Consider the following 18,359-nt stretch of genomic DNA (forward strand, 5'->3'; position numbering starts at 1 on the left):
TGGATTTATTTCCCATCCTCTGGTGCATATATGTGTCACCAACAAGTCCAAATTGGTTACTATCTTCTGCTCACTTGGTCCAATCATAGTAGACCAATGTGATATTTTGTAAAATATAGCTGACCAGTGTGACATTTTGTGGTTAAAACAGAAGATCATGATTCCTTCTACAGTAAGTTAAGACACAAGGCTAGACAGCTAATATGCCTACTAATATGCTCTTAAGATAAAACTGTAAAGCCATGCTGCTGGCCTTGCCAACTGAAAGCAAATTGATTCTGGTTGTCCTTATGGACAAGTGCTGAGAAAAAGGCATTTGCTAGACCAATAGCTGTATACCGTGTGCCAGGAGACGTGTTAATCTGCTCAAGTAAGGACACCACATCTGGCACAGCTTCTGCAATTGGAGTCACTATTCGATTTAAGTTTCTGATAGTCAACTGTCATTCTCCACAATCTACCTGTCTTCTGTACTGGCCAGACAAGAGAGTTAAAAGGAGATGTGGTGGGAACCACCACTCCTGCATCTTTCAAGTCCTCAGTGGTGGCACTGATGTCTGCAATTCCTCCAGGAATATATTATTTAGGTACAATATTTTTCCTGATAGAGGCAACTTCATAGGTTCTATTTGTCCTTTCCAACTATAATAGTCCTCACACTATGTGTCAGGGAACCAATGTGAGTATGCCAACTTCTAATTATATCTATCACAATTATACATTCTGGAAATGGGGAGATAACTACAAGATGAGACTGGCAATCCACTGGATCCATAAGCCTCTGCTTTATTTTTATAGGGTTTTTTTTTGTTTTGTTTTTTAAAGATTTTAGTTATTTATGTTATGTATATGAGTACACTGTAGCTGTCTTCAGACACACCAGAAGAGGGCACCAGATCTCATTACAAATGGTTGTGAGCCACCATGTGGTTGCTGGGAATTGAACTCAGGACCACTGGAAGAGCAGTCAGTGCTCTTAGCCTCTGAGTCGCCTCACCAACCCAAACCCGTACTGTAAATGGAAGGACACGATGATCCTTTAGATCTCCCAGTATAGATGTCAGTTCTGAACCAGTATACAACAGACCCTAGAATATCTGGTTGTTTTCTCTCTCCCATATATAGTTACCCTTGTAAAAGGCTGTAGATCCCTCTGGGGAAGGGTGGGGAAAGGGTATTTTAATCAAGATCCTTTCTTAAGGAGACCTGGCCATCTCTTCAAGGGGTTGTAGGTCTTCAAACTGACGAAAGTCTGGAAATTGGTTTATGGACCAATATTTCATCTTGCCAAAATGTGATGTAGCCATTCTTTCATTTCATTGAGAATTTTTCTTCTTATACAGATCAAACAAAAATTCAGGAAGAGTCTTATCATTGCATATAAGGAACTGCCATGATTGATTAGCCAGTACCAAAGATCCATATAAGTCACGCCAACACAAAAATCACTGCCTGTGCTGACTGTTACGATTTAGCCATTATGGGCATTCTTTGTCTATAGTGCCCGTTCCTATAACTACAATCACCTTGCCTTTGGTGATTCAGTGCTGCCACCTAGTCCCTGCTATTTCAGGAGTCAACTAAACTCATTGCATTTAATTGATTCAACTGAGCAGCCATATCTCCAACCCTAAGGTCTGACACAAGGAAAAAGTCAACAACAAAGTTCTTTATGCGCTGGTGTCCCTCTCACCATGTTTTACGTCTTATAGGATTCGTAAAGGGCATGTCTCCTGGGCCATCCCATTAGGGAGGATTAGGTTTTACACAACATCCTAGCATTGCAATTTCCCTGAAATTGCCTTAAAATCGGAGGGTGGACCAGGATGGGGTAATGACTGCACTGTAAAAAAAATAAAAGTCATTTTAAAGATCCCTTCATCAACACTAAGCCAAGGAATATCAGGCCTCTCCAACTCCTTTTCAGTAGGCCCGCTTTTGACAATGCATCAGCCAACCATTCAAACTTTGACACCTTTTTTGTAAACTGTGCAAGCCTCCATATTAAACCTAGACTCTCCACTCAGTGGGCCCATATTAATAAACTCAGCCAGATCTTGTTTCAGGCTCTTTCCACCGTTATCCCACACCCTTGAAATCCATTCCTACACATATTCCCCAGACTTCTGCTTGAATGAATTGGCAAACTCATGAAGTTCTTTAATAGTGTAGGGCACCTCCTTGTAGACTACGCTTTCCGTCTCCCCTCTAGCAGTCTGCTTTGCCTTATGTCTGCTTATAACTCTAAAAGCAACTGTTGGTGGGCCCTGGGGGACATCAGAATTATCTTGCCTGGCTTCTCCTTCAGAGAAAGTCACTGCTAGTTTAGCAGACAGCCCTAAGTCCTGGGAAGGCTTGTTTTCCCAGTGTAAGGGAATGCCAGGGTGTTGAGGTGGAAGTGGGTGGGTGGGAGGTGGAGCATCCTCATAGAAGCAGGGGGAGGGGTGATGGTAGAGGGGGGAACCAGAAGAGGGGATAACATTTGAAATGTAAACACATAAATTATCTAATAAAAAAGTATACTTAGGGGGTTGGGGATTTAGCTCAGTGGTAGAGCGCTTGCCTAGCAAGCGCGAGGCCCTGGGTTCGGTCCCCGGCTCCGAAAAAAAAAAAAGAAAAGGAAAAAAAAAAGTATACTTAGCGAGAGAACAGTGCATACTTTCTCCAGACACAAATGGGAAGCTGACTGCCTCCTGTCTCACCAAGAAACTGCTAAAGTTCCTGAGGGATCAAAGGAAATAAAGATATAGTGAATGAAGACAAGAGCTATGATGGCTTTGAAGACTGTGATGTATGTCAAATTATTACATTGTGATGGTCCTGAATTCACTGTAAAAACAGAATGCATGCTAACATCAGGAATCGTGAAGGCCTTGTTGAGTGGGCTCTTTTTTCCTTCAGTCCTTCTCCTTCCTAACAAAAGTTCAGTGTTGTGCTGTCTTAAAGTACAAAATACTTCCACTGCCAAAGAAATCATTTACAAATATAGACATTCATAATAACAACAAGAATTACTCCTTTGACTGACCCAATCCTTTTACAAGACAAATGGTTCCCATTCCTTTGCATTTAACAGAACTTAAGAAAGGCCTTAATGGAGTTATCAGCCGTCATATCACAAAAATGATTTTTAAATTCAGAATATTGACTGAATTTTGGAAAATATGTGAGCTGGTATTCATGAAGCATGGTCGATATTGTGAAAATTACAGCACCTCATATAAATTGAGACGGATGGGATGAGTGGGTGGCTTTTTAACTTATTATTTGGCACACTTAAATTATTACTGGACTACATAATTCTTGACAGTGTATTTTCTATTATTTGATTGACTTTGATGACAGTAAAATAGAATAACAGAAATCCCACTTCTATTAAGAAGCAGCCAGGGTCCCATGAAAACATAAAATTCAATTCTCAGCCCTTAACAGGATCTCTGTATAAAACCTCCCAAGGCTCAGGGACCACTGAAGAAGAGAGGGTAGCAAGAGTCTTTAGAGCAAGAAGAGATGGATGACTTCAGGTAAACAGCATTTCCCAAACAAGGCAGGCAATGATGCATATGAATGCAGAACAGTTGAGACAGCATGCAGAAGCCCTGTGCATGCTCAAGCTAGACAGAATCCCAGCAGGAAGAGGACAGGAGGTAGACATGGCGTCCCACTCCTAGATGAGATGCTCTTGGCAACTGATAACTGCTAGAAGGGGGAGAGTTAGTTTTACTTAAGAGCATGACCTCTGGTAGAGTGACTGCAGTCCAGGGGAAGGTCAAACCTACCACTTGAGTAAGTGGGCAGCACACGTCAGACTTGGTGGATTGAAAACCAAAAGAGGACACAAAGGTAGGTGAGGAAAGAAGGAGGGTGGATCTGGAAGAAGTTGGAGGAGAGGTGTATATGATCAAAATTCTTGAAGAACTGGACCAGGCATATGGATTGTTGTCTATATGCAGGTAAGGGCAAGCACAAGATAAGGCAAGGCCTGTGACTGGGCAATGAAAAAGAAAGGTGGGGACAGAGTTTTTGTAAGGTGAGAGAGAGGAGAAAGAAAGGAGAAGAACCAGAGAAAAACAACTCACATCTGTGTGGCCTTAAAGGACCACATGTGGTTATGAATGTTTCATAAGGGATAGATTTTTATAGGACAATATGTCTGATCTAGGTGAGCAGTTTATATCAATATTGGTTCAGAGTTTACTGTGTGACCGTTTTGTGGGGTGAGCACTTACTGATAAATCTGATTGATAAATTACAAGATTTTTTTATTTCACCTGGATACTGGGAATTGTGACTATGACTACATGGGGTGGATTCTGGGACTGTGAGCAGAGTCCATAGCAAGAGAGCCTCAAGATAGACAGTCTCTGTATGGGACTGGCGTGGCAGTGACCCACGATGGATGGTCAATGATGGGGTTAGTCATGGAGGTGAAGAGACCAACCAGAGACAGAGAGTAGCTGGCAGCAGTCTGAGATTGAAATTGGGAATCTAAAGAGTCAGGTGGAAACATTTAGCTCATTGAGATGAAAATACCCTGCAGATGCCATGTGGCCCACCAGTGCCGGCAATAACATGGGTTGGTGCATTTTGATTTTATTATTTCCCACTACAAAGGCATGGTGATGAATGCCTTTGATCCCAGGATTCAGGAGGCAGGGGCAGGCCAATCTTTGAGTTCAAGACTAACCTGATATATAGAGTAAATTTGAGAACTACACAGAGAAATTATTTCAAAAATGGAAGGAAGGGATGCCCATTCAGAGCCTGCCCCACATGTGGCCCATACATATACAGCCATCCAATTAGACAAGATGGATGAAGCAAAGAAGTGCAGACCGACAGGAGCCGGATGTAGATCGCTCCTGAGAGACACAGCCAGAATACAGCAAATACAGAGGCGAATGCCAGCAGCAAACCACTGAACTGAGAATAGGTCCCCCGTTGAAGGAATCAGAGAAAGAACTGAAAGAGCTTGAAGGGGCTCGAGACCCCAAAAGTACAACAATGTCAAGCAACCAGAGCTTCCAGGGACTAAGCCACTACCTAAAGACTATACATGGACTGACCCTGGACTCTGACCCCATAGGTAGCAATGAATATCCTAGTAAGAGCACCAGTGGAAGGGGAAGCCCTGGGTCCTGCCAAGACTGAACCCCCAGTGAACTAGACTGTTGGGGGGAGGGCGGCAATGGGGGGAGGGTTGGGAGGGGAACAACCATATAGAAGGGGAGGGGGAGGATTAGGGAGATGTTTGCCCGGAAACCGGGAAAGGGAATAACATTCGAAATGTAAATAAGAAATACCCAAGTTAATAAAGATGGAGAAAAAATGTCAAATTCAAAAAAAGAAAGAGGAAAAAGAAATTCTCAAAGAACTAATATTATAAAAATAAGTAAATAAGTAAAAAAAAAGTGTAACAAAAAAGGTCAAAGATGAACTAAATAAAAGAAGAAACTTCCATTGCATACATACACAGCATTTTCTTTATCTGAACATATCAGGCTTCTAGTCTGACTCCATATCTTGACTACTGTGAATAACTCCATATGGATACTGAAGGATCCATATGGTATGGAGTATGCCACAGAATATATTTGGGTTAATGGAAGAATAAATAAAACAAGGTAAAAATGGTTAGCACAAATGCAAAATGAAAACAACGAATTCTAGCTATCAAGTTTTTCATAAGAGAAATGAACAAGAATGGATTTGACATAAAGTGGAGATAGTATCTGACACCCTGAAAAACCTCCACTTTGACAGTTAAACCATTTCGACTACCTCTCCATACCAACATAGGTCACGTGAGAAAACTGAAGATGCTACGATTCTGAAGATTGTATATTTTACCCTGCTAAATAAAGTCAGGGATCTTTGGGTAGTATTTAAAGAAAACGACAACATGCCTAACAAGAGGCTGCTCATCTAAATGTTTGTGAATTGTTAATGAAAAAATATAACAAATTTTATAAATGCATATTTAGCCCAATAATTCTACTTATAAAAATTTGTCTCATAAATATATTCAAATATGTAAAAAGGCAAATTCACAGAAACCATTTGCAGTGCAAATACTGTTTTACAAAGTCAGATGTGGTAGCACACACCTTTAATTCCAGTGTTTGGGATGCAGTCAGGAGGATTGGGAGTTCAAGGTCAGCCCCAGCTACATAATGGGACTTGGCCTCAAGAAAACAAGTGTTGAGGACATGGCTCCTGGATATGCTGGACCAGCAGGTATTGCAATATAGTTAGACCCCTAGCAGTGAAATAAGTTTGGAACCCACTGTACTAGCTCTTTTTTTGTCAACTTGACACAAGCTAGAGTCATCAGAGAGGAGGGAGCCTCCCTGAGGAAATGCCTCCATGAGATCCAGCTGTAAGGCATTTTATCAATTAGTGATCAATGTGGGAGGGCCCAGTCCATTGTGGGCTGTGCCTTCACTATGATGATGGTTCTGGGTTCTATAAGAAAGCAAGTTGAGCAAGCCATGGGGAGTAAACCAGTAAGCAGCACTCCTCCATGGCTCTGCATCAGCTCCTGCCTCCAGGTTCCTGCTCTGTTTGAGTTCCTGGCCTGACTTTCTTTGGTGACAGTGATATGGAAGTGTAAGCTGAATAAACCCTTTCCTCTCCAACTTCTTTTTGGTCATGGTGTTTTGTTGCAGTAATGGAAACCCTAACTAAGACATTCACCTAAATGTCTAAAATTTGGAGACTGGTTAAATAAATTGTGGTTCACAGACATGGATCTCATCATCATGGAGATTCCTTTTGAAAAAAAAATGTGTTATTGGGCAGTTTCATTATTGTGCAGTCATAGAATGTGATCATACAAACCAAGATAAAACAAGTCAATTTTTAGTACTACATTCCTCCTCTTCTTCCTCCTCTTTTTTCTCCTTCTTTATGTATATGATACTCTGTCTGCATATTTGTCTGCATGCCAGAAGAGGGCATCAGATTCTATTCTAAATGGTTTTGGTCCACCATGTGGTTGCTGGGACCCCTGAAAGAGCAGTCAGCGCTCTTAACAGCTGAGCCATCTCTCCAGTCCTTAATGTGGTCTCTTGATAGAATTAAGAGGCATGGTAGGTATGGGATGCACGGGGCTGGCCATTTCCCAGCAAAACCATGCTTTGCTTTGGAGCTTCCTTTCTAGTCTTAGTTGTGGTGTGAGGAATTGAACCCAGGGCCTCACAAATTCAAGCAGACACTCTCCTACTGAGCTGCATACTCCATGCTGAACTCTATATAAGTAGAACTATACTTGCAAACACTAATGTAAATATTATATGTTAAATATATAAGCACATATTGTAGTCATTGGTGATGACTGATTTTCAAGTAATGTATGCTGTACATTATTATGTGTGCTACATTTTTCTATATCGGGAAGCATAGTAGGTTTTTTACACTAGCATCCAGGACAAATACATGAATAATATATTGCCCTGGAATGTCTTGATGGTTAGTATCACTAGATAATGGAAACTGTTCAGCTCAAGACAAGCATGGTGACACATGTCTGCAATCTCAAGCACTTAGGAGGTTACAGAAGGAAATCATTGAGTTTAAAGTCAGCCTGAGCTGCATAAGGAGAACTTGATCCAGCATGGGCTATAAGACTTTATCTCCAGAAGAGAAAAGAAAGAAAGAAAGAAAGAAAGAAAGAAAGAGAGAGAGAGAGAGAGAGAGAGAGAGAGAGAGAAAGAAAGAAAGAAAGAGAGAAAGAAAGAAAGAGAGAAAGAGGGAGGGAGTAAGGGAGGGATGGAAGGAGGGAGGGAGGGTGGGAGGGATGGAAGGAGGGAGGGAGGGTGGGAGGGATGGAAGGAGGGAGGGAGGGGATGGGGATAGATAGGAAGGAAGAAAAGGAGAAAGGCTTTTCAGCCGCATTATAATCTCACCAGATGATCATCTCTGACTATACAACTATGATTATCAATGGAATGCTATAAATGCAGCTGATAAGAATCAAGGATTCTATATGCACTTAAGTGGAAGATCTCTAAGATATAACTGTTAAATTAAAAGAGAAATGGGGCTAAAGCAACAGCTCTGCAGAAAAAAAAGTCACCTAGAACCCACATCTAAAGCAGCACAGAACATATATCTGTAATCTGAGCACTCCTACATATAAGATGGCAGTTAAAGACGGGGAAAATCACCCTGGTGGGCCAGTGAGCTTGGAGTACACAATACAATAGAAACAAGAGGGACCTTGACTAAATGAGGTAGGAGAAACAACTTTGGAAAGTTGTCTTCTGACTTCCATAATTGTGCCATAGCACACACAGGCCTGCAGTTACATGCACACAAATAAGTCAATATATAAATAAATAATTTTTTTTACTGTTTTTTTTTTCCGGGGCTAGGGACCGAACCCAGGACCTTGCGCTTCCTAGGTAAGCGCTCTACCACTGAGCCAAATCCCCAACCCCTAAATAAATAATTTTTTAAAGACTATATATCAGTCCATCTAGAACACTGGCATTTCTTTGACCACAGGGGCTATATAAATTTGAACATGTTTGTATCTGTTAAGGAAGATGCTATGGATAAGAATCAAGGGCGTTTTGGAAAGTGGCAGTGAGGTATAGGACTGAAAGGGGAGAGATTGGTTAAAAGTCTGTGTGTGTGGTGACTAGCTATGCACAGTATTAGTCACTTTTCTTATTGCTGTGACAGAACACCCAACAAAAGTCAACTCAGGGGGCTGGGGATTTAGCTCAGTGGTAGAGCGCTTACCTAGGAAGCGCAAGGCCCTGGGTTCGGTCCCCAGCTCTGAAAAAAAAGAACCAAAAAAAAAAGTCAACTCAGACACAAGAGGTTGACTTTAGCTCATAGTTTAAAGTCATACTCCATCATGGCAGGGAAAGCACAGGGCCCAGAGTGGAGGCAGCTGCTCACATGGCACTCCCAGTCAGGAAGCAGGGAGCAGTGAAGGCTGGTGCCCAGCTCCCTTCTTCCCTTTTACTTAGTCTGGGATCCCAGCCCATGGGATGGTGCTGTCCACAGTTAGGTTGGGTCTTTCCACCTTGGTTAACATAACCAACAAACTCCCTCGAGCATCACCTAGGAGGCAAACCTCTGCGCATGTCTCAAGGGAATTTCTAAATTGTTGTAGAGTTGGGGGATAGTAATAGTTAACTTGCCAGGTAGGTTTTGATCAGCAACAACTGTCCCCCAACTCTGAACAAGGTGAAGCTGAGAGACTTTAGACATGCAGACACCAAGCAAAGTAGAGACAATGTTAAGAGTGTACAGGTTTTTTTTTCAGTTGGTAAGATTAAAGATGACAAACAAATTATCGTTGGTGGCATATGCATTTATTCCTAGCACTCAGGAGGCAGAGGCAATCGGATATCTGAGTTTGAAGTCAGCCTGATCTACAGAGTGAGTTTCAGGACAGCCTGGGCTATAAGGAGAAATCCTGTTCCAAAACACAAACAAAAGATATCAAACAAAAGACTTCTAGATACAAAAAACTGAGTATTCTCTTACTGCAAAAGCTATCATGCCTATGTCACACTGCCTGGGGGTCAAAAAACAATATTGGATAATTTCTTCTCACCCATATGGAACTCTCATTCAACACAGCTTCCTACAAAAATGACAAAGTAAAATGAAAGCAGGAGGGAATGGAATAAAATTCAAAAAACAGCAGATGAAAATTTAGAAATTTTTAATAAGTATCTTCATGGAAGAAAAACTCTGTGCCTCTAAAACTAGATTCATTAACAGTCTTAAATAAGCAAGACAGAGAAGATAGAGGTGCCATTATCAAAACAGAAGGAAATACTTCAGAAAACATAGTAAAAGTATTTTTAAAAAATTATTTACTTATACTTTATGTGTATGGGTGTTTGCCTACATGTATGTTTCTGCATCACATGCATTCCTGGGGCCCGAAGAAGAAGAGGGTAACTAATCCCCTGATGGTTAGTCATGAGTCCCTATGTGGGTTCTGGAAACTGACCAGGTCTTCTGCAAGCACCCTTAACCTCTGAGCCATCACTCTGGCCCCCATCCCACCCCACCCCTGTGTGTGTGTGTGTGTGTGTGTGTGTGTGTGTGTGTGTGTGTGTGTGTGTGTGTGTGTGTGTTCTAGACCTGAAGGAGATGGCTCTCCAGACTGGTAAGTCATACATATCTAAAATAAATAGTTTTGATTCAAGACATTGTGATCTGTGCCTATAATCCCAGGAACCTTAGAGGCTGAAGCAGGATTTACAGGTTTAAAGCTGCTGGGGCAATATAACAAGACTCATTTCTAATAAATAGTTTATGATTCAAAGAATATTACAAGAAATTGAAATGACACAAATATTTGTAGTTTTTCCCCCAGAGGACCTGGGTTCAATTCCCAGCATCTACATGGCACATCCCAACTGGAACTCTATTCCAGAAGATCTGACATCCTCACACAGACCTACATATAGTCAAACCATCAATGTACATAAAATAAAAATTATATATATAATATATATATATAATATCACATGAACGAATATACAAGGAGATATGCAAAACACACACAGGTATGTGAGATGCTACTCAATATCATACGACACCAGGGGAAAGAAATAGATAGAAATCACCAAGGGTAGTAATTCCCATTCACTAGGATGGCCATAATATATCGTGTGGACACTGAGTAGCTCTGCTGAGGAGACACAGATAATGCACCTGTAAAACAGTGCAGTCAATTTATTGGTAGCTACCTAAAAACATTAGATGGTTGCATGGCCAAGAAATTCCAATCCTAGAAGAGAAAGTAAGCAATAAAACATATACTTACACATAAATATTTATAATAGCAGAAATGTAGACAAGTGTCCATAAATTGACAAATGAGTACATAAAATATGTAACCATACAATGGAATACTATTCAGACATTAAAGAGAATGAAGTACTGAAAATGGGGGCCAGATATTCATCTGACATTATTTGACCAGGTATGCACAATGAGATTTAATTATTGCAAGCTTTTTAATTCATACCCATGGCATTTGGGGGCTTCGCCATCTCTGTCCCTTAAATATACTCTGGAGAAGCCCCCAAATGCCAATGGGGTAAAAATTAAAAGGTGACATATTAGTATCAGTGTAATCTTTTTCATGTCCCTTCTTCATGGCTGCATTAATTTACAGTCCTACAAGTAGTGTAAAGGTTTCCATTTCTCATGAAAGCATTTGTATGGGGATAGGACTACTTACAACAGCCATTCTAACTGTGGTTACAAGGGGCAGGCATTTCTGTGCTTGATTTGTGTTTCCACGATAGCTAATGATATTAAGCAATTTTCATACATTTGTCAGATTGTCATTCATATTTCTTCATTTGAGAAGTCACTATTGAGTTTATTTGCCAATCTTTAAATCGTGTGGATTTTTGTTCAGTTTTGGGGAAATATAAATCCTGGCAGATTAAATAAATTCCTGGCAAGTATTCCCTTCTATTCTATAGACTATCTAGTCACTCTTATGTTCCTTTGCTGTGCTTGATGAAATCTCATTCATTAATTTTTGCTTTTGTTCCCTATACTGTTCGAGTCCTATCTAGAAAAACATTGCCTGTGTTTATATCTTGAAGTATTTTATGATCTCTAATAACAGTTTCAGAATTTCGAGTCATGTATTAAAGTCTAGAATGCATCTTGAGTTAGGTTTGGTAGAGAATTAAAAATGGGAGTCAGTGTGCCTGTCCTCTACATGTCACTTTTCAGTTTTCCCAGCCCCAGTTTTGAAAGCGGATGTCTTCCTCTCTGCAATGACTGTTTTACCAACATTTGTCAAAACTCATCTGGTTGTAAACTGCTTTGTTTGTTTGTTTGTTTGTTTGTTTGTTTGTGTATTCCATATTCTGTTACTTTGCTCTATTTCATGCAAAGATTGTGCTTTTTGGTATTGTGACACCTACAGTTTTGAATCCCCCACCTGTGTGTGTGTGTATGTGTGTGTGTGTGTGTGTGTGTGTGTGTGTGTGTGTGTGTGTGTTGCTCTTTTCACACCAACCTCATTTGTTTGTTTGTTTGTTTGTTTGTTCGTTGAAACAGGGTTTCTGTCCTGGAACTCACTCTGTAGACCAGGCTGGCCTCAAACTCACAGAGATCCACCTGCCTCTGCCTCCCAAGTGCTGGGATTGAAGGCGTGCACTACCAGCTCATAGAAACTTCTTTACACCTATATATATATATAAATTCTAAAAGAGCAAAATGATGTGGTACTAGTACTAAAACCAGGCATGCAGACCAATTGAACAGTACCCAGAAGCAAACCCATACATTTCTAACCAACTGATTTTTATAAATGTATCGATAACATACCATCATAAAAGCATAACTTTAAAGGAGATAACTGAATATCCATAGAGAGGGGAATGAAATTAGATACTGTCTCTTATTATGCATAAAAATCAACTCAGAGTGAAAGTTCTAAAACCTTAAAATGACCACAACAAAACACAGAGGAAATGCTATATGCTATTGATCTGGAAAAGGATGTTTTTGAGAGAAAAACTCTAAGGCACAGATGAACTGAAAGACAGCAAACTTTCCAGGATAATAAAGAACCTTAATCAATACACTAAAGATGTAGACAACAGAATAAGGAGAAATATCTGCAAATTCCACATTTTATAAATAAATAAGCATAGATAAAAGAAACTCCAGTGACAACAACAAAAACCAATAGCTAATTTCAGAATAAGTTAAAGGCATGAGCAAACATCTCAGAAAAGAAGACATACAAACGGCCAAACATCCAAGAAAACGCTCAATGTCAACCATAAGAGAAATGCAAACCAAACCTTAGTACAATATCAGCTCAGCTCAGCTAAAATGGCTGTTATCAGGAGGGCAAAAAATAGTTTCTTCGTTAGAGAGTATGACTTGATGTCTACTTCTCAGTTCTGGAATTGTCTCTGGTTTAAACCTATGCAGGTCTTGTGTGCACATGCTGTCACAGTCTCTGTGGGTTCCTGGATGGATCAGTCTTATGTCTGTGAAACTGTCTCCTTGGAGTCGCCTCTGACAGGTCCGGTTCTTCTCACTCCTTTGTATTCCACTCCATGGGGTTTGTGTGCTTTGGTTAAGGTTTGGGGATTGTTTTTTGTTGTTGGGGGGGGGAGGTTGTCTTATTAGTTTTGTTTGTTTGTTTGTTTTGATTTTTTGATTTTCCATTTTGAGGTTTGTTGTTGTTTAGGGAGTTTTGGTTTTGTTTTGTTTTAGATAGGAAGAAAGAAAAAAACACGATGAAGTTGACTGGGTAGGGAGATGGAAAAAGCCTGGGAGGATTTGGGAAGGAAGAATATGAACAAAATATATATTGTTTGAAAAAATCATAATAAAAAGCTAAGAATAACAATTCCTCGAAAGAATATGAAGAAAGAGAATGCTTGTACACTTTTAGTGTGAACATAAATTAACATAGTCACGTGGAAATGAAGATGTCAATTCATGAAAAAACAAAAACACAATTACTATATAATCCTACACTCCTACTGGCCTTGAGTTTTATTGTCATGCTGCTTATGATAGCCAAAATATAAAATTAGTCTAAATATTCATAAACAGATGAATGGATAAAGAAAATATGCTATATATACATAATAGATTACCACTTGGCAATAAAAAGAATGGAAGCCTATTGTTTGTAATTATATGACTAAGAAGAGGACATGAATCTAAGTGAAATAAAACAGGCACTGGGGGAAGGAAATTCACAGCATTCCTAACACCTACAGAATACTTGAAAAGTTACTTTTATAAAATAGTGGTTAACAGAGGTTGAAGTAGGTGAGATAAGACCAAAACAGAGAAAATTTGCCAATGGGTACGATGCTACATCTAGAAAGAATAAGTTCTAGAGCCAGGTGTAGAGGCATATCCCTTTAATCCCAACCCTTAGGGAGGAAGAGGCAAGCAGCTCTCAATGAGTTCAAGGCCAGCCTGGTCTACAGAGTGAGTTTCAGGACAGCCAGGGTCATACAGGAAAAAAACATGTCTCAAATAAACAAAATTGCATGCTCTACACCAAGTCAAATCCCAGTCATAATGAGTAAGTTGTTTTAAACTGACAAAATGATGGTCTGGCAAAATGGCTCACTGGGTACCTGCCTTCAAGACTGGCAACCTGTGTTTGATCTCCAAAATCAACATGGTGGAAAGAGAGAACTAATTCCTGCAAATTGTCCTCTGACATTCACATGCATGATCACACACATGTATCCACCTATATCCACTCGTACATACACACACACACACACACACACACACACACACAAATACACACACATACACATGTACACATACACAAATAAATAATAAATGTAAAATAATAGGATTTGAGATATGGCTTGGTGGTTAACAGTGGTTGCTGCACAACCATGGCAGTTGGAGTTTGGATTGCAGCACTTACATAACAACCTGGATGTCCCAAGCATGCCAATAACCCCAGCTTCTCATGAGGCAAAGATGGGAAGATTGCTAGCACTCTGCTAGTTTTCAGGCCTTGCTGAAAAAAAAAACATGAGCCACAGGTACAAAGAGAAACCATGCTTGAAAGGAATAATAGATCAAGAGTAGTAGAGGCCACCCAGTGACTTCTTCCTGTCTTTGCACACTTATGCACCACAGTTATAAGAACCCACATATACATGCACATACTCTATAATCCATTAGATAGATGATAGGTAGGTAGGTAGATAGATAGATAGATAGATAGATAGATAGATAGATAGATAGATAAAATTACAATTGGCAGAAATTCAGGTAGCAACTTTCTGTCCACGTCAGTACATGCTATCCATCTTTCTTTCTTCTTGTCCACCTCCCAGCTTCTGACCACTCTACATTCCTACCATTACTCTGCATTCAGATTCATTATCGCATATAAAAAACAAAGCACAGTACTTGTTTGTCCGCCTTATTTTGTTTATTCCATTAGAGCAGCAAAAGTTCTAAAAATAATGAAACAACACTACACACTATAATTGTCTAAATCCACAGTTCTGGAAGCATCGAGTGGTGGTGAGAATGCAGAACAACAGAACTCTCATACACGGCTGGAGGAATGGAGAGTAGCATTCAGCTATTGCTTACAAATCTTATGACCCTGTAATTACAACCCTGTTGCTTACTCAATGAGTCGAAACTGTTTATGCAAAAGTCTGCACAGAAACACTTAGAGAGGCTTTACTCATAATTGTTAAACCTTGAAAGAAGTCAAGAGTCCCTTTAATGAGTAAACAAATTCTAGCACAAGTGCTATTCAATGATTTAAAAACTGAGCTCTTGAAATATCAAAGAGTCTCGGATAAAGGACATATTCCCAAACAAGTATATAATTGTTAAAGAATGTTATTTCTAACTGAACACCAGTATCAGGATAAATAATGAAATGTGAGAATTTTTAATAAAGTCAGGGAAGGGGGTAAATCCCCATCATCACCACAATGACTATTCTGACAATATAATAGACAAAAGAATGAAAGGAGACATAAACGTCAAACTAGACAACAATCTTATTCGTTGATGGCATGGGCATATAATGTGGAAGCATGGTGGAATCTGCAGAAAACATATTCAAAGCAATAACAGCCTTGAATTATGCACTAATAATCAGTATTCCATATTGAGTACAAATAATACTGAGGGAGTATCTACACAGCAACAACCAAAAGTACTCGGAAATATTTCAGAAATATTCAGAAATACTTGGAAAATTGATCTAGGAAAATTGAAAATGCTGTTGAGAAACAGAAAGCACAGGAACAATTCAAAACCCAGACCCTCCTCGGGGCTAGGAAGACTCAATGCTGTCACAGCTGATGAAATCTTCTCCAAATTCACCGACAAATTCAATATGAAAAGCTCAGTGGGTATTTTGGAATAATCAGATTCACATAGAAGAAGAATATGTGGACATACACAATAAATGTTCTGGAAAGGAATCAAAAAGAAGTACTGCCCTCCCAAATATGAAAACGTATTATAAAGTTATGGCGATTAAAACAGGACGGTACTTGTATAGGTGTAGACAGCCGGGTTGACAGAGTAGAAGACAGAGGACAGAAATAAACAGAGTGCATATGAAACCTCAATAGTAAGAACCCAATCCTATGGATCCAGGGAATTACTCAGTAGCTGTTGGACTGAAACAGCAGAGACTTAGCATTTGAAGGGCAAGAAGCTATAGCCTGTTCCAAACTCTACCCTAAAATAAGATCCACATAGATCCAAGCTTAAAACTGCAAAAGTGGAACCATGAAATTACTAGCAGAAATGTTGAGCCAATCACTTTAAATATTAATATTTGGAGCTAATAACATCTTTGTAAGGCATAAAATGAACACCTAGACTCCATGAAGGAAAGGATCAAAAAACATGACCATGTATAACTTTAAATAAAGTTGGGCAGCATATCTATGACAAGGAAAGTCAAAAGACAACAAATGGGTATGGGAAGCATTTGGGGAAATATGTATTTGTCAAGAATATTTATTCAACATCTCTTCTTAAAATAATAAGAAGAAATAACATCCTACAAGAAAAACCTGGTTACATAATTTCCAGTATATATACATACTTCTATACTACAGTGTTATCATTTTAGTACGGTTCTGCTACACAAAGATGTAATTGATAAACTGTTATATACTGTATAAAAACAAGTTGAGAATTTCCACTTTTTTAAAAAGTGGTCATATTAATCTTTATAGAGAGATATATGCACACTTGTAGACTTATATAAAATGCCTCGGCAGATACAGAAGTGATTCATGGTGCCTCTGGAGAGACATTGAGAGAAGAGAGTTAATGAAGGAGTTTTTTTAGTTTATCCATTTATGCATTCATCAAATAGCAGTTTAAGTTGTTCTATAGAGTATCTTTTAGATCCCAAGGATACAGGTAGGACTTCAGTTGCTATTTCTGAAGGGAGCTAGACAATAAGCTAATTCTACAAATGATCAAGATTTCAATGAGATTGTGAGGTTGACCAAAGGCCTCTCTGAGGAGGTAACAATCAAGACTTAAATGACATGAAGGGGCCAACCGCCAGAAAATCAAGAGGAAAAGCAGTCCAACTAGAAAATGAAGAGGAGAGTTGGAGTAGCTGATTGACAGTGGGATCGGGTAAGATCAGATGAGACTAATCCTATATCCTCTTTTACTTTTTTTATAAATAAAATACTGGTAGCAATTTTAAACAAGAAATTAAGAAATCAATTCAGAGACACAGGTAGACTGGGTAATCCCTTAGTCAAGCTAATCTCATTAAGCCTCAGTTTCTCCACTTTGTAAAATGAGGAAAAGAACACTCACCTCTGAGGGGATGAAGCACAAATTAAATGGAATCTATGGAAAGGGTTGCTTGGGTTGGGCCTCTTTTGGATGCAAGAAACAGAAACCAAATGAAGCAAGATCAGGAAGCAGAAATCCAAGGGTAGGAATTCAAATAGAGCTCATTGTACCTGGAGCTTGAGGAAATGTCTAGCTGTAGCATGAACCTCTCTGCTCTAGAGGTCTGTCGTTCATATGGCTCATCCACGTCACAAGCCTGCTTCTCTCTGCACAACTGCCCCATGTCCTTGCTTGGCCAACTACATTTAGCTGTTCAACAGGCACTTGACCTAGTCCATAGCACTCCCAACCCAACCAGCATCTTGGTGTACTGGACCTCTCAGCTTAGCTCCCCACAACTAACTGGCAACATCCCTCTGCATCTCTTATTTCACATTCCCAAGGAGAGCTGATCGGATTGGTCCACCTCATCTACTAAAGCTGGGCCACTCACTCACAGATAGTGGGACTGGCCTTGGGTCGGTACTGTGCCCTAAAGTGAAAGATCTGCTGCACAGTTACTCCTTGCTCGGCTCTTTAGCAAGAGCTGTCTGTGAGTAGAACTGGACTCCACACACAAGGAGATGTAAGGATGACTTGGCAAGAAGTGGCATCGCTGATGTATGTAGGTAACACAGTGACTGGCATGTGGTACATGTGATACAGCAAATGGTTATAATTATTAACAGTACCATCATGCCACCTCTTACAGGAAGCCTTCCTGGAACTCTGTCAAACTCCCTAAGCTTTTCCTCTCAAGTCAGAGCCCCAACAACAGGAATCATCCAATGCTTTCAAGATGGAAAGTACTGTGCTGGACCCTGAAAAGGAAATACACACACACACACACACACACACACACACACACACACACACACACACACACACACACACAAAGCAGGTCTTCATCCCAGCCTGAAGGAGCAACTCCTGGGGCACACTGCAAGGTAACAGGCAACATAAGCCACAGAGATGCAGACAGGGGGCCCTGGGAGTTCAGAGAAGGGCAAGCT

At 39.9% G+C, this 18,359-nt stretch overlaps 1 long non-coding RNA gene across 12 annotated transcripts in view; it reads right to left on the bottom strand.

Moving 5' to 3' along the window:
• The window catches only part of LOC147998172 (uncharacterized), a 37,789-nt gene extending 20,078 nt beyond the window's left edge, over positions 1-17,711 (bottom strand). For 8 of the 12 annotated variants that reach the window (XR_015646512.1, XR_015646504.1, XR_015646508.1 and 5 more), the window contains exon 1: positions 17,478-17,711. This is a non-coding gene — a long non-coding RNA (uncharacterized LOC147998172). Of the gene's footprint in view, positions 1-17,328; positions 17,416-17,477 lie in introns of those variants that run through there. The other 4 variants (XR_015646513.1, XR_015646505.1, XR_015646509.1 and 1 more) reach the window with 2 other exon arrangements.
• Positions 17,712-18,359: the final 648 nt, after the last annotated feature.

Source organism: Rattus norvegicus, chromosome X (genome assembly GCF_021556685.1).
Source record: "Rattus norvegicus strain SHRSP/BbbUtx chromosome X, alternate assembly SHRSP_T2T, whole genome shotgun sequence".
Taxonomy (NCBI): domain Eukaryota; kingdom Metazoa; phylum Chordata; class Mammalia; order Rodentia; family Muridae; genus Rattus; species Rattus norvegicus.